At 39.8% G+C, this 24,948-nt stretch overlaps 1 protein-coding gene across 1 annotated transcript in view; it reads left to right on the plus strand.

The window, feature by feature from the left end:
• The window catches only part of cdh22 (cadherin 22), a 171,496-nt gene that overhangs the window by 22,109 nt on the left and 124,439 nt on the right, over positions 1–24,948 (plus strand). The window contains exon 2 of the mRNA XM_079341078.1: positions 23,779–23,905. The gene's annotated coding sequence lies outside the window, so the exon portion shown is untranslated. The remainder of the gene's footprint in view (positions 1–23,778; positions 23,906–24,948) is intronic.

A 24,948-nucleotide genomic window follows, 5' to 3' on the forward strand; every position in this document is an offset into this window, starting at 1 on the left:
GTCCAACTATTTTTCTTATCAAACCCAAATTTCAAATCCAAGACTATTAGTTGACAAAATGATGCAAGTGCATATTTACATTTAAAAGTCAACGCCAGTATTTTTGGCATTATTCTTATCAAATATTTACTGTTTTTACCCCCCACAAACAGTTGATGGATTAATCATAGCAGCTGGAATTGAGAGTGGATTCAAAATGACCCACATTTTCTAAAACATCTGCCATCTTGGGAATTTCTGTACCATTTGCAAGTAATAACATAAAAAAAAAAAAAAACGACAACACATTATAGGAGTCTGCATAAGGAGTGTATGGAAAAGCTGCAGGGAAGATTTAGAAAAACTTCAAAGTAGATGTTAGATTCATGTATAGGAGAACAAGTTTGAACTGACCGCTGTTCCGTCTGTGTCATTGCTATGCAGGGGGGTCAGTAGTGAGGCTCCATTCAGCCTCTGAGCCAAGATGTAGCACTGTAGTTATGCCACAAGCTATATGCCTAACAAGGGCCTGATTGGCTCACATACAGCAGCATTAAGGAAAACCTCAGAAAGCCTGACAAAGACTTGCACTATGGTTATTTGAACCTACATCTTATTAAAACCTGCCTGTGCACAATGGAAAACATATGTGAATCATATTCAGTCATCATGCGCTGAAAAGAGGATTAACGTGGCAGATAGAAAAACAAACAAACTGTCGACCGTACGAGAGGCCATCTTTGTATTAAATCCCAGTTCTAGTTGTCACTGAGCTGTAAAGAAAAACCCTTATAAAGCAAAGCCCATTATACATGTTTTCTCTTGAAAACATCTGCTCCAGTGTAACAGGTCATTACCGCCCTATTTGAGCATGTCTGCTTTTTCTTGAGTTATTGTATAAAATAAGTGGAAAGCAAAGCAAAAGTGCAACTTAATGTTGTTCTGTTTACTCTCTGTTTATGTATGAGATGTAGTGATTCAAAAGACGGCTTTATTCCGTGTTCATAAAGCAGTTTTTTTCTGTAAACAATGAGACCCTGAAGTCCTCTGTAAGAGATTTTTGACTCGCTGGTTTTTCTGTTTATCTCCTTTAACTCGACAAATCCCATGGGCAGCTCCTTCCTGTTCTCACTGCACACTGCTCTTTAATGGGAAGCATTTTCTTTGATCTTGCAACAATACTTGCGAGTCAAATGTCCTGATTCTGCTAATTGGATAATCATTATCTTGTTTCCACGCAAACTGACATTGGGATCAATGGTTGAAGTGAATAGGCTGTGATTTAAATTGCTGCAATAAACAAGTAATGCTGTAGAAGCAGTAGGATTTTAGCATTGTAAATTCTTCACATAAGATGTTATATATTTCAGAGGTCCCATATTGTATTTAAATAGGTCTCAGAGCTCCTTAAAGATGTCTATGAAGTGTTTTTGTTATTAATCCCATCTGATCCTGCATTTCATGAACTCAGCCCTGCTCAAAAGGCATTTTCTGTGTCTATAGCTTTAAATGCAAATTAGATGTCTGACCACACCCCTCTCTGGAAGGGCCTGGGTGGCACCGCTTTCTCACTGCACACCCTGTTATTACAATTAGAAGGCAGACTTAAGAGGTGAGAACAAAGATTGAGCTGTTGGAGTGCCACCCACCTGGGGGAGGGGTCACTGCCCTTTTGTGATGTCATGATGGGAAAATCTCCAATAGGCCTTGTTTTCTGAAAGAGAGCAGGCAGAAGACGAAGATGTAGTTTTTTTCTCCTGATTTGCATTTTGTAGACAGACTAAGGACTCATTAGAGTTCAATCAGAGGGGCGGCTGTGGCTTCAGTTGGTAGAGTTGTCGTCTCAACCGAAAGGTCAAGGGTTCAATCCCCAGCTCCTGTGAGCAACATACTGTACTGACCCCGACTGACCCCTGAATTGCTCCCCCTGCTGTGTCAGGGGCGTATGAATGTGTATGCGGGTCACTGCTCTTGCAGTCGACCGCTCGGTGCTTCTCTGTGCCTTTGATTTGCCCCACTGGGATAAATAAAGTTTAAATAATAATAATAATAATACACACATAAGCATTTTACATTATGTAGCCTTTAAAAAGTATTTCCAGAAAGTCTAAATATATTCTTAGTTTCCTTATGCATTTCACAAGGCTGTAAGTTTCATGTAAGTTCATCTGAGGTTTTGTATCTCATCTGAAAAACTTTTTGAGCGTGCTTTTTCTGGAGCATTTTTTTGGGCAGACAGCCAGGGGCCCTGGATGTTTCATCAAATCTGCACGTCATTGTCACTTCATTGAGCTTGTCGCTGCATTAGTTAAGTTGCCTCTCTATATACGCTTTACTGAACATGCAGCAGTTTGCAGAGTTTAAACAAGGCACAGCACAAGAAAAGACAAAAAAAAAAAAAAGTCAATTTAAACTTTCTTGCAGTGCAGATTGAAAAGCTCTCATACTCACTGTAGGTATGCAACAGCATTCTGCAACACAAAAGGCTCGGTAAAAAAAAGCAATCAGTGTACCAATTAAAGTTAAAATGAGCCCAACATGTTTTTTGATCTGGTAGAGGTGCACAATTCAACACAACAAATCCCCATGATGAGGGAGAAATTATCTCACAATGAACCAAAGAAAGTTACTTTCAAGCAATTTCGTCTTCTTTGACTAGAGGTCAGTGTTCAGACAGGAAGAACAAAGCATGAAGGATTGCAACACTTGTGGCCAGGTGCTCAAATCTCTGCTTCTGAAAAGGATCCCAGCCTCCAAAACTAGACCTATTTTCCTTCTCTGATCCCTTTCTGTCCTTTTTTTGTCTCTTTGCCTCTTTTCTTTCCATTGCCAAGCCTCAGATTAATGCATTTGACAAACCATTGAGCAAGAAAGGGCATTAATAGCTACTCAACGAAGAGAGCTATCATGGGAACCCTTGTTGTGAGAAAATTACGCATCTTCAAACCCTGCAAGGCGCTACGCAGGGAGCACAGAACACTTTACACACTGTTTTCTAAACAGTCCATTGGCCAAGCCTGAAAGAAAAGAGTCGGGAGAGACTTCAGACAAGGCATGGCAATGAGAGTCAAAGGCTGTGTGTGTGTGCGTGCGTGTGTTATCGTCTGCAAAGGGCTCATCACTAAATGACGTGATGATCCAGCTTATAGTGATAAACTGGCAATGAAACTGTGTTGAGTTCCTTCAAATTCACCCAGGTCCTAAACAGTGTTTGTACAGTACACACACACACACACACACACACACACACACACACACAAGTATGTGTGTGTCCATACATGTACTTGTGTGGCCACGTTTCTGTATGTATCTAGTTGGATTCAATATACTGTATATGTAAACACCCAGCTAATTCTCCTGTGATTAATTTGCATGAACTTGAGAGTGTTTTGGCCGTTTGTCTCCACAGTTGCTCTCAGCAAATGACCACAAAGTGGGCCGCAGTGTTTACTGGGGTCTTAGTACAGCGGATGTTTTGACAACTTGATGACCTTCAGCTCAGTGTCCTCTGGTGTTTTCAAGCTGCAGAGACACTAAAGACCCGAGGTGATAAGAATACACATTTAGTTCCAGCTTTTGAACAAAAATAATGATCAAACTGATTAAAAAAAACAACAACCTCTAAATGCATGACATATTCAAGGGAACGCTGTGAATACATTTGGTTAATTAGCGTTTAAAATGTGAGCTAAAACAAAACACTCCTCCCAAATCCCCTCTATTTTTTTTTCTCATTTCTCATTTAAAAAGATGATTGCTTGTTTATTGATTTACAAACCTGCTTGACCTTATTATCGATGTGAGTACTCAGTATATCTTACAGCATTGAAAGAATCGAATATTGCAGGTGTAGCTTTTTTTCTTAAAGTAAATTCAGGCACCAAATGTTTGCTCTCATGTGCAAAGAACAGATATACACTTGTTTGTTTGTTTCCATCAGATTTGTTGGCACAGTCCCAGCTGAAATACAGTGCAGAGAACTGTGTGAGGAATGCTGTCAGTAAAAAAAAAGAAGAAGACGAATTTGCTTTATAACTTCTTGCACATCAAGATGTGTAAAAGTGTGAATGCTGCTTCTGAAAAACAAACCAGGTCCAACACATTTGTCATTAATACCTCAACAGGAATTAAGCCTTCCACTTAGACTCTGGAGCTCAGGATTTATGACTGATGCCAATGTTTCCCGCCAACGCAGGAAGCAGTGTGCCCTTTGAGCAGCCAAGATAACAGTGAGGGTGTGAAGGTCAAAGAGCCTCCAGAGTGTCAGACTGTCATGCAAGAGACAGACAATCAACTCCAACCTCAGACTAATATTGATGGCCTTTTTCTTTTAACCATCTCGTATTCTTTACTTTAACTTTGTTTTAGTTTCTTAACATTTTCATTCTGTTGTCATGACACATTGTACAATGATGGCATGGAACATTTTGTGGTTGATGTAAATATGTGCATATATTTTTCAGATGTATTTTTGGGCCTTTATTTGACGGGACGGTGGACAGAGGAAGAGAGAGAGTGGGGATTGAAGGGGGATAGGAGCCACATGTAGGACTGGAACTTGGCCGAGGACTGAACTTCTACGTGGGGTGCAACCTAACTAGCACCCAACTTGATGGGATTTTTATATAATCTTAGCTGATGATGCTTTCTTCTTAAAAAGATGTGTTTTGTGTAAAATGATAAACAAATACAGAACTTCTCAATCTGGGCCTGAATTTGAATTAAAAATTTTAAACTAAATTTATACCCATTTTAGAAACTGACTAATGTGGAATAGCTCCAAATCAGTATCATCATCATCAGCTGACAACTCCACTGTCAGCCCGTTCAAACTCTTCCCACGGACGCAGCTCAGAGGGCACAGATAGAGATCAGTGGTTGTATTGCAGATCCTAAGCCTTTGAGAGCGGCGGCCCGAGGCTCTGCATGTCATCAAACACTCTCTCATTCAAGTTTCTGAATCGACCTGCTGTCCTGTCCTCACATTGATTGTATTAAAATTCCCAAAACATCCTTGAAAAAAATACCAGCTTGGTTGGTGGCCCAACCCATCAAAACATGAAGCAATAGGTACCCCTTTAGCTTACATTCTGGACGTTCTGCTTTGATGTGGTGTAGAAGTCTGGTGGCATATAGCGATTGGCTAATAAAACACAGGATTTATGTCAGATTGAATGAGGCGTAATTCCATAGCAACCCAAAAATTCTTAACTATGATTGACTTTTTGCCTCGTTTGCTAGCAGTCCACTATTTGAGCTGCCTTTCATCAGGCTGCTTGTGGCATTGCTTGCATTTTGATACTTGCTTTTACATTTTCCCGCTCTGTTGTGTGTTATCATAACAAAAAGAAAAATGTTAACGTACAATTATAGAATCTTTTAGATACTGTTACTACATACCATACTGTTACGACAGGAGGTTGAGTAGAGAAATGATATGGAGAGATAGAGATTTATCCATTTGTTTGTAGACGTCACACTGGAGGGCCACAGTTGGGATCCAGCCACTGAGAGTAACAGATTGTCAGATGATGTTTATATATTGACATTGACTAATCAGCAAAGCCCTGTACGTGCCAAACTAACACTTATGGTAAGTGCTACCTGGTTTATCAGGTTTTAAAGCTGTTAAGGGCCACAGACCAAGCTTGTGTTTTTTTTTCAACTGCAAAGACTCATCTTTGTGTGGATGTTTTCTTATTGAAGTGTGATGATGAAGAAAATCTTAGATGATGTTCAGAAAATAAGCTGCGCACTGCTACTTTGCATGATCTCCAGCCCGATCTGCATTATGTGTAAACTTTCCATAAATAATGCTTATTTTAACATTACCCCAAAACCTCAGAGAAGTAAGTGCAGCTGCTTTTTCTATCTCAAGCAGTTCTGATTGTTTACACGGGACTACAGCCGCTAGACAAAAGTGTGAAGGTAAAAAGAAAATGAAAGGAGATGTTGTTAGCTGTATTCCTTGACATAAACTCGATCACTGATAGGCTGTGCAAGATAAAGAACTTTCAATTTTCTGCCCCCTGATTGAATGTTTGAGAGGTGCACCGTGTAAATAATTTTGGGCTGGGGTGTATGAGCACTCACAGACATCCATACTTGAGCAAATATTTGTTTCACGTTGCCACACATACCGCACACTGTACATCTAAGAGGGAGGGACAGACACTTCTGAGAACACTTCTGAGAACACCTTCCTCTGCAGTAACGTTGGAGAAAATTGTGCACTCTCCTCTGTGGACGTGTTGTGTTTGTGAGACAGTGAAGCATAGGAAAATAAGAATTAGAAGCTTGATTTGAATGGCTTTGGGCTGTTGACAAGGGTTGGAAAAAAAATCTTTTCATATTGCTTAAAAAAAAAGGAAAATCCCACCTGTGAACAAAGACACATACACACTCACACACCCACATACATACACAGGCACACATCCAGGCAGCGATCTGACAGGTGAGAATGGCTTACAGCTAGGTTAAAGGGGAAACACAGTACATAAGCAGGTCACCTCTCCTGGGACAAAGCCATTTTTCAGAGGGCTGCACTTGAGAGAAAAAAACTAAATAAAACAAAGCGACACAATGAACAGCTCTGACCTGGAGATCTCGCCACTGACAGTGTCTCCCCCTCTCGCCCTTTTCTTAATTTTAGTTTTTTTCCATGTCCACTCTTCAAAATTGTCTGGCAGTCTGAAGAAAAATTGCAGGGAATATTTTTGCGTATATTGTGTAACGGTTGTATGGCCTCTTCGTTTTAGCACTTTGTCCATGTTTTTTTTTTTTTTCTGAGCATCTCTATGAGTGTGCAGAGCGTGGTGTTGTGTGGATAAGACACATCTTGACCTTGACCTTTCTTTCTGGTCTGTGTGTGCGCGTGTATGTTGTGTGTGTGCATGTACATGAGAGCAAAAAGAGATGCGTGCCGGATGAGTGCTGTGTACTTTTGCAATTATAAAACCAAACCACCTCTTACATAGCAACAAGAGTTTCGAGATGAATCACCTCTTGAGAAGAAGGTCAAAAAACCTGCACATTTATGAAAATCACACACAATCCGGTGAAACATTTTGGTACAAGTTTGGACTTTTGAACTCGAGATCTGACTTCGTTGTGTTAGTTGTGTGAATGAAGATGAAATATCAACATCTGCCGTATTACACACTTTGAAACAAAAAGGTCAAAACTGTGCTGTTTGATCATTTATTCATCTCGCACAAATAAAATCTCTCTCTCTCTTTCTCAACACCACAATCTATTTATCCTACAGTGAATATTAGATATTATTGTTGTGTGTTAGGAAATGTTGTTCCTTTAGTGGAAAGTCTCTACAAAGAAAAGACAAGTGCACTCTCAGCAGGTTTTAACAACTATTTATTATTTTCAAAGACTGTATGAAGGTTGCCTATCAGACATGTTCGACTCCCACCCACTATGGACCCTGCAGTCAAGGATGCGTGCATTAATGGGTAGGACTCAGTTAGAACGCAGACAAACAGGCTGGGAAGTCTGAAAGACCTCTTACAATACATTCATCATCTTCATAATGTGGTGGCCACAGGAGCTGTAAGCCACTTGTGGAGTGTTTCTAGGCGAACAATGGTTCCATTTGGACAGGTCGATGAATGGCGGGGTCACTTTGGTGCGCTGCGTTTTTCTATTAAAAGACTTAAGATTTGGAGGTTAAGAGTAGAAAAGAAAAGAGACAAGACTGGCATGTCTGTCTTCGTCACATCGTGAAGATAAAAGCCTCACAGCTGAAGTGAAATGCAGTTTTCCTTTCCTGAAGAGTCGACCTGGACCTTTGATACTGAAGCAGCGTGTGTCTGCGCTCTGCTGTGTGACTGTAGAGACGGGTAGAGTAACTATCAGATGTTAGCAGGCTGTCATTAGTCAGGCCTGCACTCAGTGTGCTGCTTACTCTAATGTTAATTTCTCCATGTGCCAATTCTGACAAAAGTAATGTGGTAATGGAGCCGAATACTATCAGTGAGCGAGGAGCTTATTGTTGGATTTGCCATTTTAGAACTAACAATCTCCTTCAGAAACGTTTTCATACATCAGTATCTTTTTTTTCTCACCACTGCCTGACTGCAACTAAAACAGTTTGAACAATTGTGACTTTTCATTAATGACAACACTGTTTGTACTAATTTTTCATCTACTGTTGACAACCAATGTTTTAAAATCATTATCGTTATTTGATACACAAGTAGCCTACATTCAGGAGACTTAGTAGACTTAAATTAGAATTAGAATGACTCAGTACATGTTATTACAGTACATAGCGTTATATGTATACAAAGCAAGGTTTGTGATATTATTTTTATCCTCAATGCAACCAAACACGTCTAATGAGAAGAAATGGAGCCCTGTGATAACTCAACTAGAGTAAAACGTGTCTTGTAATTTTAGCTTCATAATTCTCCAGATGATGCTTCCTTTAAGTTGTTGTTGTTTTGTTGTTTGTCTTGTAGTACTTCAATACACTGTTAAAACTCAGACCAAATGGTGTTCTTCAGTTGTATTTATTTAAAGCCTGGTGGATGTCTTTACCTGATCAACACTGCCAATTTTAGATTGTTTGTGTATTGAGCCTGCATGCCTTATAATTTGCTTATTCTTTGATCTTTTACATTTTGCTCTTATATCCAAAACCTCCAATTTAGAAGGTTTAAAGGTGTAAGACAGAAATAAAAGTGCAGTGCATGTTTGGCTGCAATGCTTTAGAATATGTGAGTTTATAAGAGACGCTCATCTTGGCTTTAAGAAACCAGATTTAGTGCCTTAGTATTTGGCACTCCAACTATTGCCGTTTAGTTGAAGTGACGGCATTGCAAACTGAATGGAGCTGCTATGCATTAGACTTACGAAGCCTGAAGAGCAAGGGGATCTCAGATGGGAAAGAGCGTAGCAAAACTAAACAAACAAGGACAAGTCATCACAAAAATGCAAATGCACAAAATTTTTCTATGACCTCCAGGCATGTTCTGTGAAGGAAAAGGCTCACAACAATCCTGACTCCTATGCAAACCTGTCCAAAATGAATAAATCAAAATAATCAATCATATCAAATATTACAATTTTAAATGACACGCTAAAAAGCTATGTTAGTTGAAGACACCCATACTTGCATAATTAGCGCAGACTTTTCAATACAATTCTGAAGGGATTGAGACTCAATAATTTGCACAAAGCTCTATATTGTGAAATATTGTGAAATATTTCCAAAGAAGACCAACCCAATGGTGACTGCAAAAAAGTTACGTTCAGTGACTTGAATCAGTTGAAGGGACGCCAAGCTGGCAGCTTGTAGGAGCTACCTGCAAATGCCTCTAAATATGCATAATGTACAGCTTTAATATAATTGAATGAAGGTATAGTAAAAAAAAAAAAAAATCCTACCCCAGTACAATTATTCTTTTTTGAGCAAAACATTTGCTCAACTCCAAAAATGCCTTATTTCTCTGTAAAATAGGTATTTAGAATAGACTACTATGGGGACTGACTCGATTTGGAACCAGCCTCAAGTGGCCATTCAAGGAACTGCAATTTATGGCACTTCAATTCGCTTCATTTTTCAGCCCTCGCCCTTGGTATGCTAGCTGGAGTAGTCAGAATGGGTAATACACTGGCATGAAAACTCATATTTCTGTTTAAGCTATGTTGCTAAAGAACATGGTGGCCTAGATGGTGCAAAATAAAGAAACAACAGAGCACAGATGATCAGGATGCGTCCACATCATGTAAACAGGAAAATAATGAGCTATGTTTAAGTTCCATGTAAACATGATGTCCTGAATAAAATACTACTACAAGGATCCTAATGAGCATGTAGATGAATTCTGCAAAGACTTGAAGTATATGTTTGTTTATGCATTTATTAAGTTTTCTTGCTTTCCCACTGTTACCCTGTATTCATTTGGGGGGAAACATGTTCTCTGGGGTAAATTTAGAGAAATGGGCTGGAGCTAATGGAACTGGCTAACAGGTGAAATTCTCTCTCATTAAGAAGGAAGTTTTTCTGAGTGGGCAGTTAGTCGGAGGACATTACACAAGGTCAGAGCCTCTGGCTGCTACGGGAGATTAAGTGAAGTATAAAAGAGGCCAAGTGGAGAGGCTAAAAGACAAGACAGAGTTGTCTGAAAGCTTCTCTTCTATTCAACTGGCAGTACTTGATGAGAGGAGTTTGAAATTCGGACTTTGGTCACTGCTGTTTTTGAACACGGACTCCTTTCAATCCTAGATGTGTGTGCATGCTACATGGTTATTTGTCGGTCCATGTATCTTTTTAAACGGACTTTGCTGACCATCACCTCGGGGCTGTGAGGATGCTCTTCCTTCCACAAGGCTATGAGGTTTCACTGGGAAATCAATAAAGTCAATAAGATGAGCATTAGGATGGCGGAGCGGTTAGAACGGACCCCATTGTCATTCCAGCATTTTTGTAAAGCAGTTTGTGGGCCATTCGTTGTGCAGTCCTCCATTTTCAGGAGGCTGAGGGAGACAGACAGCTACGGAGGCAGAGAGACAAAGACGGAGCCCTCTGACGATCAAACTGGAAGCACTTTTCTGACAGATGTTTTCTGTTCAACAGTCATTTACAGAGGCTTTCAAGATGTGAGGGATCTTCTCCCAGACAATCAGCCCTTGGATTGAAGCATAGTTATTTTCTCATCATTACAGAACACTGCGTGCAACGTGTCCTTCCCCAAGGAGGCCGATCTTTATACACATAAAGATCAGCATATAACACTGCACAAAGAGTTCACTCCTCTTCGAGCTCAGAAACATCACCTCTACACATCAAAAAGTTTTCTTCAGCAATCCGTTACAAAGTGAGAAAAAAAAAGGGAAAAGAAAGCAGCAAAACATTCCCTAAATGTTTCAAACATAATAATCATTAATAGGTTTCAACTTAACCTTCGTCTTAGTTGCAAGAAATAACTGAATGAGCTTTGTGTGTTTTGTTTTGCACTCCCACGATCACTTTCAGACCAGAAAATGTGTCTTGATATCTCAACAATCGTCTGGGTCTATCTGGATTGGAGCTGTACACTGCTGTGAAATCACAGATAAGAGGTGCAGGGCAAACCTCCGACTGTCTCTCAGACTGCTGGAGATCCCAGACTCTGTTCTTTCTCTCTAGCTTAATTTATTTATGCGATCATTCTGCTTATTTTTCCTCATAGAGGCTCAGGCTTTCTTGCTTCATGCATCAGCTTCCACCACTGGACCCCCCTAACCGATGGAGGGGCCAAGCCCTGAGCTTTCGCACCCGAATCATGATCCTTTAACCTCAGGCTTATTGTATAAGGTGAGAAGGCAGACTCATTCAGAGTCACCCACTTTGGAGAGGGGTTACTGGTCCTCAGGACATCCTCCGTGATGTCATGAAGGGAAAATCTCCATCGCGCCCTGTTTGAGCACACATTTTTCTGAAAAGTGGAGCAAGCAAAAGAAGGAGAGGAAGGACTTTTCTCATAATTGGGGGGTTTGTAGAGAGACACATGTTAGTGTTACATGGTGTTACATGGTGAAGTGTATTTAGCATAATACAGTATGTGACCTTTAAACCATGATCTGCATTCATATGGCTTGTCTCTTATCACATATTTGCAGTTACGTATGTTCAAAAGCTACCCAGCATGCACTGGGAAAATAGAAAAAAAAATAACTTATTCTATTGTAAATGGCTTCATGCATGACTGTATTATGAGTTATTTTTAGAATAATGTGAAGCCACAATTTTCAATTGTTACTTTCAAATCAGTCATTGTGAGCAAATGTGATTGGACCCGGAGTCATGCTGTGTTCAAGATTGGAAAGATTTAACGGAAATCTCTATCAACAAATATTGTTTGGTATACATAATAAAGTTTCGGTCAATAATAGAGCTCTGATGGTTACCTGGTGGTCTTAGGATGAAAGGAGAAATCACAATAGCAAAAATGTTACCACGAAGTCACAGTTAAATACTGTTTTCTGCTTCTAAAGTTTCTCATTTGTTGAATTAAATTGTCGTATATGTTCAAGACGTCTTCTCCTCTGACTCTCAAATCATCTCAAAGCTCTGGAGCAGAAAGAGTAATTGACACCAGAAAGCCGTCATCCTGTCAGCTTTGGCTGTTAGACCGTTACACTGATGGTCATTTCCCCCAAATGCCACACTTCCCATAAAAGCACCACTTTGAGGTGTCATTTACCCTGATATCTGTCTGCAAGCATCACATAGATCACCCTGTTTTGTATCGCCATCTCTCTTCACATTGAATCTTCCTCATACAAAGAGGTTAATCTAAATGTTAATCGGAACCTTAATGTCTCTGCTCACTTTCACACAGCAGCCGCGCTTTGAACACGCTGCTGTGCTTAGTTAACTCTGCACAATTGTTTAACTTTATAAATTAAATCCGGTATCCCAATTTCCGGTCAGAAAAGTTTGGAAGATTATTACGTGTAATGGCGTGTTAATTATTGGCTCTGCTGAAAGTGGGTTCTTCGTCAGTCACAATTCATGTGCACAGGACGTTTTTTAAAGGTCATTTTCAAAATAATAACTCAACATTTCAGCCCCTTTCTTCTACATATGCATTGTTTTTCATTTGATGTGATATTCCAATTAAGTTTGACGGAGCCAAGTCTCGGTGGAAACTGAGAAATGTCTTCACTGGCAGATACAGAGGGAGAATCCTGAGGTATGGAGGAGAGCCTGGTGGTAATGAAAGACAGAACATGACAAAGAAAAGAGAGCAAAGAGGCAAAAGCTGGGATTAATGGAGAGTGATTGAGACATTACGTTTCACAATGTTCTCTTATTATTCCCTTGAGATTCACATGTCACATCGTCCTGACTGAAGCAGTTACTGCAGAAATTTGGCTGTAACTCTACAACTCTCGTTGGAAGATGTTATCTTCTGTTCTCCGTATCTTACATGTATTAGAAGGAAACTTGTCACAACTTTCATCAAAAGTTTTCAGCCACGATGTTGTTTCTAAAATCAAATGTTCAACATCAAATTCTACGTCATTACACTCGCGGGAAGGGAGATGAACAAGTGTCTTCTTTTAATGCCTTTGTTTTATTTCCCTTTACAATTTAAAGAACCTTTAGCTCTGCACTCTCAAATCTATCTCGACAAGTAAAGCAACGGCACAGCAAGATTGTTTTTGCTCATGCTGCGAGTCACATTTTTCAAGACAATTGCCCGCTGACAACTGTCGAAGCGAGGAACTCGTGGGGAGAAGATGTGTGCACGAGAGACAGAGAGAAAAAGAAGAGGAGGCAGGGAGACCAAGAGAGAAAGAGCGCTTATAGGTTTATTTAGCCTAGAACATCTTAATGAGGGCTTTTTGCAAGCACTTCAAATCTTGAAGTGTATGCTTTTGAAACATAAGAGCTGCTAAAATAGTTTGGAGCAGATGCCTAATGGAGACAAGCTTAGAAAGTTACTAAAGAAGACACTTGAGATTGAAATGTGATGTTAGAAAGCTAATTTATATAAGATATTTATTGTGATTAATCTTGTTGTATGCTTGTAATAATAATGATCAAACCTGTGGCTCTACATCTCAGTTACAAGCACACATAATCATTTTCATGTATGTGGCATATTTAGACCTTTTAGACAGGGCTGGTCCAGCTCAGGTTCTAAACTTATGTAGAGGTGGCATTAAGCATTTGCGTGCACACAAATATGGAAAGCATATATTTCCCGTTTTGTCTCCACATATCACATCTTTACAAAACTATGTAAAATATCTACTGAATGAAATCATAAAATGACCGACATCATCAGACATTAAGGAAACATTCTTTGTTGACGTGCAGGCTTCTCCCACAGCACAGAATCCAGGGGGCCCATGCTAAGCCAGGCTAAACCGACCCTGAACACACCCATGGTTCCTGAAACCTCAGCTGTAAAATACATCACAGGATCAGAAACTAAGTTCTTTAGAGTTATTTTCCTCTTTTAAAATTTTCAGTCAATAGAAGAAATGGAAGACTGTCTCTTTTTTTTTCTCCCCAGATGGTTATCTGAATGTGTGGGCACCCTTTGCATTTTAAAATATGTGTAAATGCTGCAAAGTTTTATCGCTGTATTTTCCATATTGGACTCCTCTTCGCCATGAGACTGAAATATCAACAGCAAATATTGTCAGTCTCCATCCACACTGTTTTGGGTAGAGCAATTTAACAGGGCTTCACTTCAATCTGCCACCATAAAGAGATAAGAATAACCCAGAGCAGCTGAGAGAACCTTTTCCTCTCCTTGATCTCGTTATCTTAAAGGCATATTCTCTCACTTCGACCGAATGCTGTCATGTTTCTCAGCCCATGTTTTATTTCTCCGCTCTGCACAGGGGAGCCGTATGCCAAGTGAGCAGGGGGAAATTGGCCCTTCTCTGTTTTTGTCTTTTTCTTTTTGCTCACTCTGGAGCGCTCCTATTGCTTTTCCTCAGTGGTAAATAATGCTTTTTCATTGCATGCATACTCTAGCTCAATGTCAAAAGCTTTAAAAAAAAATCTGGATTTGTTTGTAGTTGAATTTTCATTCAAACTTAAATGCCTCTGCCTTCTTCAGCAAGCCCTCCCCCTCTCTCGTTCTCTTTGACATGCAGGGAGTGCACACAATTCTAATTGAATTTGTACTCGTTCTTTTTCATTTTCTCTTAGACCATATTTCATCTAGTACATTGGTATTACAGCCTTTCTGGTGGTAGATAACCATCCCTGCAGTCATTTACCCTTCATGTGTTTTGTATCAGATTGCTGGATGAGAGAGACGGAGGAAAAGGTGGCTGATTAACTTGGATACTTGTTTTGATTTCCAACATCTGTTTGAAGCGGAATCCACAAGAGAGGGAGATGCTGATGAATCCCGGAGAGTCTCCAAGGCTTGCAATGTAGATTCACTTAGTATGATACGCTCTCCAAAAATTCAAACCTACCACACCCTCTGTTGCAACCTCCTTTTACAGACATGCACATATAGCTTCTACGTGTCTTTAGCCAACGTTCAATTTCACATTTTTCTGCTATAAAGAGACAAAATATGACTGGCACACAATGTTCAGACATGAATGTTACACACAGTTTTTAGACCAAGTCACACAAAAACACAATACATCAGTGAAGGCTCTGTCGGGGTTGTCAGTTTTGACAGCCTGTCTGTCATTAGCATAGTTTGCCTGCAAATCAATATGTCTCCGGCCCTTTGAGGCACTTCCTCTGTTTGGAAGTGAGTGAGTGGAGGTTAAAAAAAAAAAAAAAATGCACCATTTAGTTGCCAATATTAATTTGCTTTTGAACAGCAAAATGCATTATCATGATGCAGTTGAGAGTCTCAGGTTTTCAACCCAAAGCTTCCAAGAGCTAAACAGAGTGAGAGCACTGTCTAAAAAGCACAAAATCTTGACACTGTTATTATTATGCAATTTAGACAGCACAGAGTTGATTAAATACTTAGTGCCTAACAAAGTAACTCCACACCAGTCGTTGATCAAGGCCCTTAATTATAATACACTGGGTGCAAACAGACTAATAGCCAGCATGTGACTAACCATATGATTACATAACATAATTTATCGTTCCATTTTTACAACAGACATCCCGCTTTGTCTCACCCATTGGAACCCAATAACAAAAAGGCATTCGGAGACTTCAATGAATATCTTTGTAACTCAAAATAAAACTTCAGTTTAGCAATATTTGTATTGTCATAAACTCTAAATTACATCGGGCTTGTATGGATTTAGGTTTCCATTGGCTCAGAGAAAGCTGTCGAGGTTGCTGGGTTTAGATTTAAATATGGATGAACAGATACAAACAGTTCACACTGGGAATATAGACAAATGCACTTCCTCTCTTTTTACTACATGTACCCACCAACCCCCCTCCTGCACACACGCGTTCACACACACACACACACACACACTCACTCTCTGAGTCATAACTTGCTGTGTTTTTAGCCACAGGGAAGTCCTTTATCCACATAACTAGATTAACTCACAGTGTGCTCTGATCAGCTTAATTTGGATTCAGCCTACTTACCCCTCCCTGGTCTGCCTGTCAGTCTGACTGCACGTTTGTCTGTCAGTCTGTGTATTTGAACGGTAAGATGCAGTCTGTATGTCTGTGCGTGAGTTTATTTAAATGTCTCTCTCTCTCTCTCTGTCTCGTCTTTAATAAGGATTACCAGCAGCAAGTCACACCTCAGCCCGTTTTTAGCCCCCCACTTTCCTCCCTCGCTCTTTCAAAGCTCATTTCAGTGCACAGCCGTGTTGTTCTTTCATGAATAACATAAAAATATTTTACCCCAACAATGAACAGATGAATATATTACAGCTTCTGTTTGTTCCAAAAAGGAGTCAGGTAGATTATCATGATTTCTTGCTTCTTATTTTACATGTAATGAACTCATTCTGTCTGCCAGTCCTGGCAGGGTGTCAATGCAATCTATTGACTGCAGTAGTCTCTCAGTGCTTTTGGATTGCTAAATCTTTCAGGGCGCCCCCAGGGGTCTGACTGACAATACAATAACAGAGAGAATGTGGAAACTGTCAATTTCCTGAATCCACAAAGTCTCCAAAAGTCAACATTTCTACAAACACTACAGCTGATGCCTTTCCCAAGTCACACCCTCTTCTGAAAATGTCTTCGTCTGCTATTTCTGCATCATTTCCATTCCCAATTTAAATTAAATTCAAACACCCAAACACAAAGTTTTTCAACCCAATCAGAAAGAAAGCTGTTCAGGGGAAAAGTAAATCATGTAAACTTTAAAACATAATTTAGAAACTCAAAAGAATTAAGTAATCTTTTCTGGTTAAAGTTTTTTTAAACGTTTTTTTTTTTTTTAAGTTATTTGCAATAGTTATTTTTTTTTTTTTTTAATACCACTCACACATGGTCAATTCAAAAGCGGGATACTTGCACCGCTCCTACGCAATGTGAGGAGGAACAGCGCTCCCATGTCATGATCCTCACTTTTCCACAAGGCTGTAACACAATTTAAAAACGCAGAATTAGATGCTATTGCGTTAGTTGTGGATGCAATGGGTCATTGGCAGAATTTTTAGAAAAGGATATAGTCATATGTATGGCTCCCCAAAGCAGAAGTAGTGCGTTGGAAACTATTACCTGAGTGTGGAAACCATGCCATCTGAAATCAACCATTTAATTTGGTTGTTAATTGATGAGTAACAAAATAATATTCTATCGAAATCAAAGTCAGCAGTTAGCATACATATACAGGCTACCTTCTGTGTCTTTATAAAACTATGTTTGTATTGCCAAATGAGCCCATGTAGCGCTAGTGAGTTCTATATTATTACAGAGTCGAACCTCCCACTGCTGACACTCAACAGTCGCTAACAAAAAGAGGAAATTAAATCCAAATCCAAATCTAGACCTCTGCCATCGGCACTTGACATCTGGTCAGTCAATAATCACCTCTGGCCATCAGTACTTGCCCATTGGTCGATGCATGGGCCGGGGTTGCCACCTTCAGAGCAGAAAAATAAAGGACGCCACTCAGCTGGCCCAACGGTGGGGAGGGGCACTCCAAATGCTGTTTTAAAAAAGTATTTAGAGTCATAGGCGGCTTAAAGATCTTTATTGACACTTTAAAAAATATATTTATAATTATATTTTCTTAACCCATAACTTCAGTGTAAAGATACAAAACATGCACAATAAAATGTACAAAACATGACTTCAGCAAATGCTTACAAGCTATTTCATTTACAGGCAGCCGCAGACAGGTTTCCTACTGACTCCTATGACTTTCTCCCACCCAATCACCAACGAGCTCTCATTGTTCATGCCTTAACAAACCTTGTCCCATATGGATTCAAAATGGGATGTAACATTTAAGTGTAAAATATGGGACTTTTCCGTATGTTGAATAGCTCCCATTTGTCTTTTTTCAGGATTCAGCACATAATTAGTTCCACACAATGTCACCATTGTGTTTTAATTATGTTTTAGTAGTATTGCTTTTGTTCTTGTTTTTACCCTGGAAAGCACCTTGTGCGCCAATTGGTGCTGGAATTTGCTATACAAATAAAATTTAATTGATTGATTAATTGATTGATTGATACATTTGAATATCTAACCCATATCAAACACAAAATCAGAGTTTGTTGAAACATAATGTTTTTTAGATGGCAGTTTGTTTGTACAAAGGACCCTCTTTTACATACAGTATAAGAGGCAATTCTTAGATCTATTCTTCTATTAGTTTCTCTTTTAAGTTAATACACCTTTTATTTTTTGACCCCTTCACTTCTCATCTAATGTCAGCTGAGATTGGTTCCAGCTCCCTGCGAGCCTCTAAGGATAAGTGGTAGCCTATAGTTTCTGTCTGTAAAGGAGAGGACATTTTAAGTTCATTGCCCATGAGCCATTTTCCCTGAAGATCCACTTGTCAAGAGGAATTTGGGGGTATAGCCTGTCTGCACTCAGAGACACCTAAATGAGTGGTCATGGTTTGAGAGTCCCATTCCAGAGGCCAGTGTGTGTTCATAGAACTAAAGTTACAATGCATAATCACCAATTCCACAGTCTCTCGCTGTCAGGGATGGACAACAAGCCTGCTTCACTACTGAAGTCCTGAGAAAAACAGCAAGAAGAGGGCAAAAGATGTAAAAAAAGGGATGGACACAGAGTGGGAGGGAAGCGGGATAAGGAGGCACGGAAAGAAGAATTATATGAAGGGCCGGGGGGAAAGAGGAGAGAGATAGCGGAACAGAAAGCATGAGATGCCGAGGAAAAAGAAGGGGGATGGAAATAATGAGGGGTGGAAGGAAAGTGGGGATAAGAGTGGAGTGGAGGAGAGGGAGGGGGCAGCGAAGAGAGAGCTGAGAAGGCGCGGGGCCTGGGGGATTGCTACGCGTTTATCCTCCTCTGCAGCAGGCTTCTGAAGCACTACCTCAGGAAAAGACTTTAAAGCAGGGTGGCTGCTGCTCCGCGCTGATCTGTTAATACCCACAGATACATGAGGCTTCAACATAGCACTCTGGGGGGGGGGGGGGGGGGGGGGGGGGTGGAGTGGGACAGTGTGTTTACGTCTGCATGTGAGTCTGTGTGTGTGTGTGTGTTTTTTTTTTTTTTTGTATAAGGTGTTCAAGGATCATATCGTATCTCTGCAGACATTATCCCTTCCCAACCGCTGGCTTGCCTCGAACCCACCCGGAGACATGAAGTTACCGGGACGATTAAAAGATTAGATTGAACCACTATGTGGATGTGTGTCAGCGTTGTCACCTAAAGCTGCTGCCGAAAGTGATGAGGGGGTTTGAAGGGAGATGACTACCCTGTTTTAGGAGCCTGTATAAATAGCCTCCTTCCTCCTGGGAATTGTGTGTAAAACTCCCTCAGAGCCACAGTATATGCTGCAAATATATACACACTGGGAGGTGGATCGGCGGCATGAGATTGGTGATGGCTGCTTAACAGAGGAACATGTCCCTTAAACTCAGGGGGCTTTGTGATTAATTCAACTAAAATACCTAACGGGGATAAAAATGTAAGATTTCAAACGATCAATTTCTCTGTATTCAGGCCTCCTATGTATATTAAAGTTAGGTTCACTAGAAGGTTGATTCACAGTCTGATTATAGAAAGATATGTCCAATACCAAGGCTCTTTATAAACACATTAGCAGAAGTTGAAATGGCTCTCCCAGGAAACAGTCGGACGGAACAAAGCTCTGCAAAACTACACTCGATGCCCTTTATTAAAAAAAAAAAAATTTGTGCAAGCAAACTTGTTTTTCTCTGAAGCACATCTTTTCTTTTTGTAAATGCAGCTCCCTCAGAACATTGTCGTATTTCTTGTTTTTCCACCTCTATTTTAGAAAAGCCTGCAGAACTTTTCAGACATGAATCATGTAATTCAAGACTTCTGCACTCAACCCCTTCCGTTTCCTTCTTAATCCCTCAACATCATTTTAGAGGACATTTTGTTATTGGTTGGAGCTGAATTTACTAGGGTTAAAGTAAGTAGCTTGAAACTGAGTTGCTAACATGTTTTGGTTAAGTGTAAAATATGCTCACGTTAACTCTCATGTCAAGGTAGTGTTAAGGGATTATCAACGTTTAAACGTCATGGATTTTCGAGTCCTTTTGCAAGTTCGCAGACAACAGGATGGAGCATTGTGAACTAATGAAAGCCCATGCATTTTTTTGTATTAAATCAGTTTATTTCAAACTGGCTTCCATGATTTAAGAGTAGAACTTGGCAGAGTATAGTGCTTTCAGATCTGTGTTGAGTTGCAGACAAAAGCTTATTGTGGCTTAAAAAATAAATAAATAAATCAATGACTACAACTGATGAAACTTCACGATCAAGTTCCAATCTAAAGAAAAAAAGCAACAAGTTAGAGTGAAAGATGACAAAACAAGTCACAGCCTTTCTCAAAGGCACTGCTTATCTCATCCTGTCAAGGATAGAAAGAAACAATACCTTTTAGATTCTTCTGTAAGTGTGAGCTCACAGCTGCTGTACAGTGAAATAAACAAGTTAACCATGCATGCTGGTATTTAACTTTGGCACGTCTTATGAATGAGAATGACAACAATCAAGAAAGAAAACAATAATGCAAGCAAATGACACCCGTTTATTTACTCAGTCAGTATTTGTAGGAAGGGAGACACAACTACATTTCTAATGTGGGGTACGGTCAATGCACTCAACTTGCACTCAAAGACTATGGCATCATAGTAAAACAAGCGAAAGTGAGAAAACTGAGGAGGTGAACAAATACAATGAAATTGCAGCTGAGCCAGTAAGGGAAGCTGCAACATGTTGGTGTTTGATCAAGATAAGCTCAGCAACTCTTCAAAGCCCTGTGTGAGTGTTCAGCAGTAATCTCCAGAAGCTTCTTTTTCTGTTCTTAACCTCAGACATGTTGACTTTTACTCACACTGAGAATATGAAAGGGCCACGTTTTCTAGACCAACCTGGTTTAAAAACGGAAACCTTTGGTATTAAACAAGTGTTTCAGGAGTCAAAATCAGTATCCTCCTCGATGTTCAAAGTGTCAATGGTCAATCACACTGATCTCACCTATGTTATCTGAATTTGTATAAGGACCCCAACTTATTTTTTAAATTCACATTATGGTTATTTAATTATTGCTTCTCTTGTCTATAAATTGCATTGGCAGTTGCTGTAGTGAAATGCTCGTTTTTATCGACTTGAGTGCGAATGTTTCCTCTCACTCGACTATGTCATTAGAAGTTAAATGTGCTCTGTTGGTTCCTTTTAGATTGTTAGTTGTGTCTTATCGACCAGGGCCACTTATCCTCTTGATAGAAATCACCTGTATTCTCGGATAACATGACAGGCTATTAGGAAGACGTGCTTAACCAGGCATGTGATATGGCCTGCAGTGGTCTTTAATGATGGTGTAAACAGCAGTGGTACCGGGTCACTGCTCTGCAGTACAAGCATCGAGCCACTGCAGCTTGTTTACTGTGTCTTTTCTTAATGTATCCGATGATGTGCAGCGTATAGTAATAGGTTCCAAGTTAACATGCAAACAAACTACAAATCTAAAAGACCATAGAGGAATAGCATGTTGATGAGTAATAGTACTATGAGCAAGTATCTGCTAAAAGCTTGACGGAAATTCAACAGAGTATTCTGGGCTTCCTTTTTACTCTGCTACATTTAACAACCAACTTTGATGGCATTGCCGTTAAGAGAAAGTGAAGATTTACTTGCACAACTTCAGAAAAAGTCAATTCAAAGCATGGAGTGAACAGCTAAGACATTTAAGATGTTTCTAATAAATGTAGAGTATATTTAATGCTAAAAAATTAAGAGTTTTCCATAGTTTTTACTCTGTGGTAAGATGTTTAATTATTTAAATTTTTACTTTTATTCATTTTACGTTATATATTTTTTAGATTATTAATTTCAGAGATTTTTAAATTTTCTGTTTTAATGTATCTTTTCTCTCCTCCGTCATGAAGCCTTTTGATATCTATTGCCATGTTGTTGAAATGTGCTATATACTGTAAAGAAACTTGCCTTGCCTTGCCTTCATTCATGGAGCACATTTTAAAAAATAAAATAAAACGACAAAGTTCACCAAAGTAAGTGAAGGAAAAACACATAAAGAAGGTTTAATAGTAACAGACACAGAGACAACAACACACCACTCTCATTCAGAGTTTAAACCCATGAAGTTTTAAGACGAAAAGAGATTCAGACAGTTGCAAAATACACCGGCTCTTCTTATTTACGATGTTATGATGTCTTTTGTGAAGCACTTTGAATTGCCTTGTTGTTGAAATGTGCAATATAAATAAACTTGCCTTGCCTTATTTAACATTCAGAGCAATGAACATGCTTTATGTTTGGTTTGTGTTCGCAAGGTTTTAGCTCATTAACATATAATAATCCTGTAATCCTGCATGCCTTTGTGTTGTAGTCTGATTTGAGATCCCCATAGTGTTGTAAAGTCAGGTCAGAACGGGTGTTTTGGGGCAGTTGGTCTGGCTGCCCTGATACGGGTCAAGTAAAACAACAACAACAACAACAACAACAACAGCACAGTTTAGGACAGAACAATGTATTTACAGTGAAATAAGAGCAGCAATGCATAAAGTGAAGGCCCGGAAAAAAAAAAAATACTTGCAACATAAAATAATAAAGTGCAATCTTGTGGCTGGCTAGATAAAAACAGGAAATGACGGTAGACCAAAGCAGATGTGTCTTTTGTGTTGATGCAATTGGTGTGGCTTCAGCGTTTAAAATCTTGCACTCTTGCACATCATACTTTGAGTATTCAGTGAAGTAAAATTGTAGCCTTGAAGACTTTTTTCCCTCTCTATGGCAACTCTCAGGCTGTGTTTCTATACAGTTCGTAGAAAGGTCCTCATTGGTGTAGTTCTCTAAAAGCCCGACACCTGCAACGCAGCAGACTGCACACACCAAAGGATGCGTTTTCATCCTTTTAGAGCTCTGAACATTTCTGTTTACTCTCACATTTCAGCCAGCCAAACATTTAACCCAGTTCAAATGATCTCTATAAAAACAAGTTGAAAGAGCTTCTAAATCATGTTCAGAAGAATTAAGAGGCCTAAATCCTGCAGTTTCGTCTTGCTGACAGAGTCTGAAGGCTTATAATCTGGACACTGTTACAGGGCAGCTTGGTTTCATGAGAAAGTTTCTTTTTTTTTTCAAACGCTATCTACAGGGGGTGAAGTTTGTGTGATTAGAGTCGAGTTACGCTGTAATTAAAGTAGTTAAATAGCTGCGCTGCAATCTCAGGAGACCCTGACATGTTACACTCAAGGTAAGGGAGGAGGAGGTGGTTTGGAGATGTAAAGCAGGTAATTAAATGAAGATTGTAGGCTATTGAATTATCTCCTGGGTGAATGCAGTACCTCCTTTTCTTCCTCCTTCCCTCCTCAATTCCTCTCTCTACAGACCTGCACCTGATGAAGATGACAGTTAAAGATGGTCTTTAAAAAACAAAAACAAAAACAAAAACACTTTAGCTCCTGCCATGTAGCTCACTCTAACCCTCTCCAGACAGACTGAGGTTATTTGTTCTCTTGATGCTTCTTTCACCCTTTACTAAGAAAAGTCCCCCCCCCCCAACTAAACTCCATTAGCAAATTGCCTCCTCCTCTTTCTGCTCTCCTTGTTTCCACCTCTCCACCAGCCCCCTAACCCTGCAGTTACAAAATCTAAATGCAGGAAGTTGTTCATTTAAATGAGGAAAAATAAAATTAAATGAGGAAAATAATGAAGTTCACTCGGGGGTTTGTTTTATTTTGCAGAAGTTGGAGAGGAGCCAAAGAGCAACAAGAGAGACTGATGTCTGATGGTGCACGGTAAAGACAACTTGAAGGACCTGGGAGCCATCACTCGCACAGAGTGGCAGCAAGGTCATGTGGCTGAGGGACGGTGAGTCTGGTATTTGCATTTTGCCGTGGAAAGGAAACGTAGGTCTGCTCTGTGCCTCCATTTTAGTCGTTTTAAAACGTGTTTAGACCATCGCGAGTAAAACTGACATGAAAGATTGCTCGCTTTGCGTAGCTATAATCTCCTTTCAGGCATGCATTGGCCACGAAAAGATTAGGCATACACATCTTTTGGAGAGAAAAATCCGCAACATATCTCCATTTTGTTTGTCAAGCTGTTTAATTCATGTAAATCAACAGCGAGAGAAGTTTAGGTGGAACAAAAAAAAAATGTGACAGGCCAGACAATTCCAGGTCTTGACTAAGTATGTAGGTCTACTAAAGATCATAATTCCTCTGTAAATACACATGAACGTGGTTGCAAAACCAAAAGCTCGCACATGTAACATGTAATCACTTGAATAAATTAATTAATGTGGTCCATTATATCCAATCAATCTATTTTATTCACAACTCGTTTGCATTCACAACACAACAGCTGCATATCATTTGGAGGTAATCAACACTTGATTATCATAATAAAATAAGTCAGTTAGTTAAAGCTGAGTCGATTAGAGGTGCAAAGGGAGCGAGAGTGTTTTTCAATGCATGTGCAAACCACTCAATATTCTGTCCTCACTTGTGTTGCATTACGGCTTGTGTGTGTGGCCAACGCTGGGAGAAACACCCATCTACAAACTGCTGAGTCAGCCAGTTTAGAGCCCTTGCAGCCCGCTCCTTGTCTTAATATGTCTGGTCTCTTGTCTGGTCTTCAGATATCAGGGTTAATATCTGACTGAAGGATCCAATCTGCAAGATTATGTGTGTTTGATGTTGTTTACAGCATCTGCCATCAGTTGTAATTGAATGTGCTGCATATAATCTGATACATCCGTGGAGGATGTTTCACAACCACTGTCATTGAGTGTGCGTGGTGCACGCGTGTGTGGTGTGTGTGTGTGTGTGTGTGTGTGTGTGTGATTGGATAGTGTTCTTCTGCCTATGGATGCCCTGCAGAAATCCAAAAGCCTGTTTGCTCTAAGGGAA

The sequence above is a fragment of the Symphodus melops genome, assembly GCF_947650265.1.
Source record: "Symphodus melops genome assembly, chromosome: 4".
Classification (NCBI taxonomy): Eukaryota; Metazoa; Chordata; class Actinopteri; order Labriformes; family Labridae; genus Symphodus; species Symphodus melops.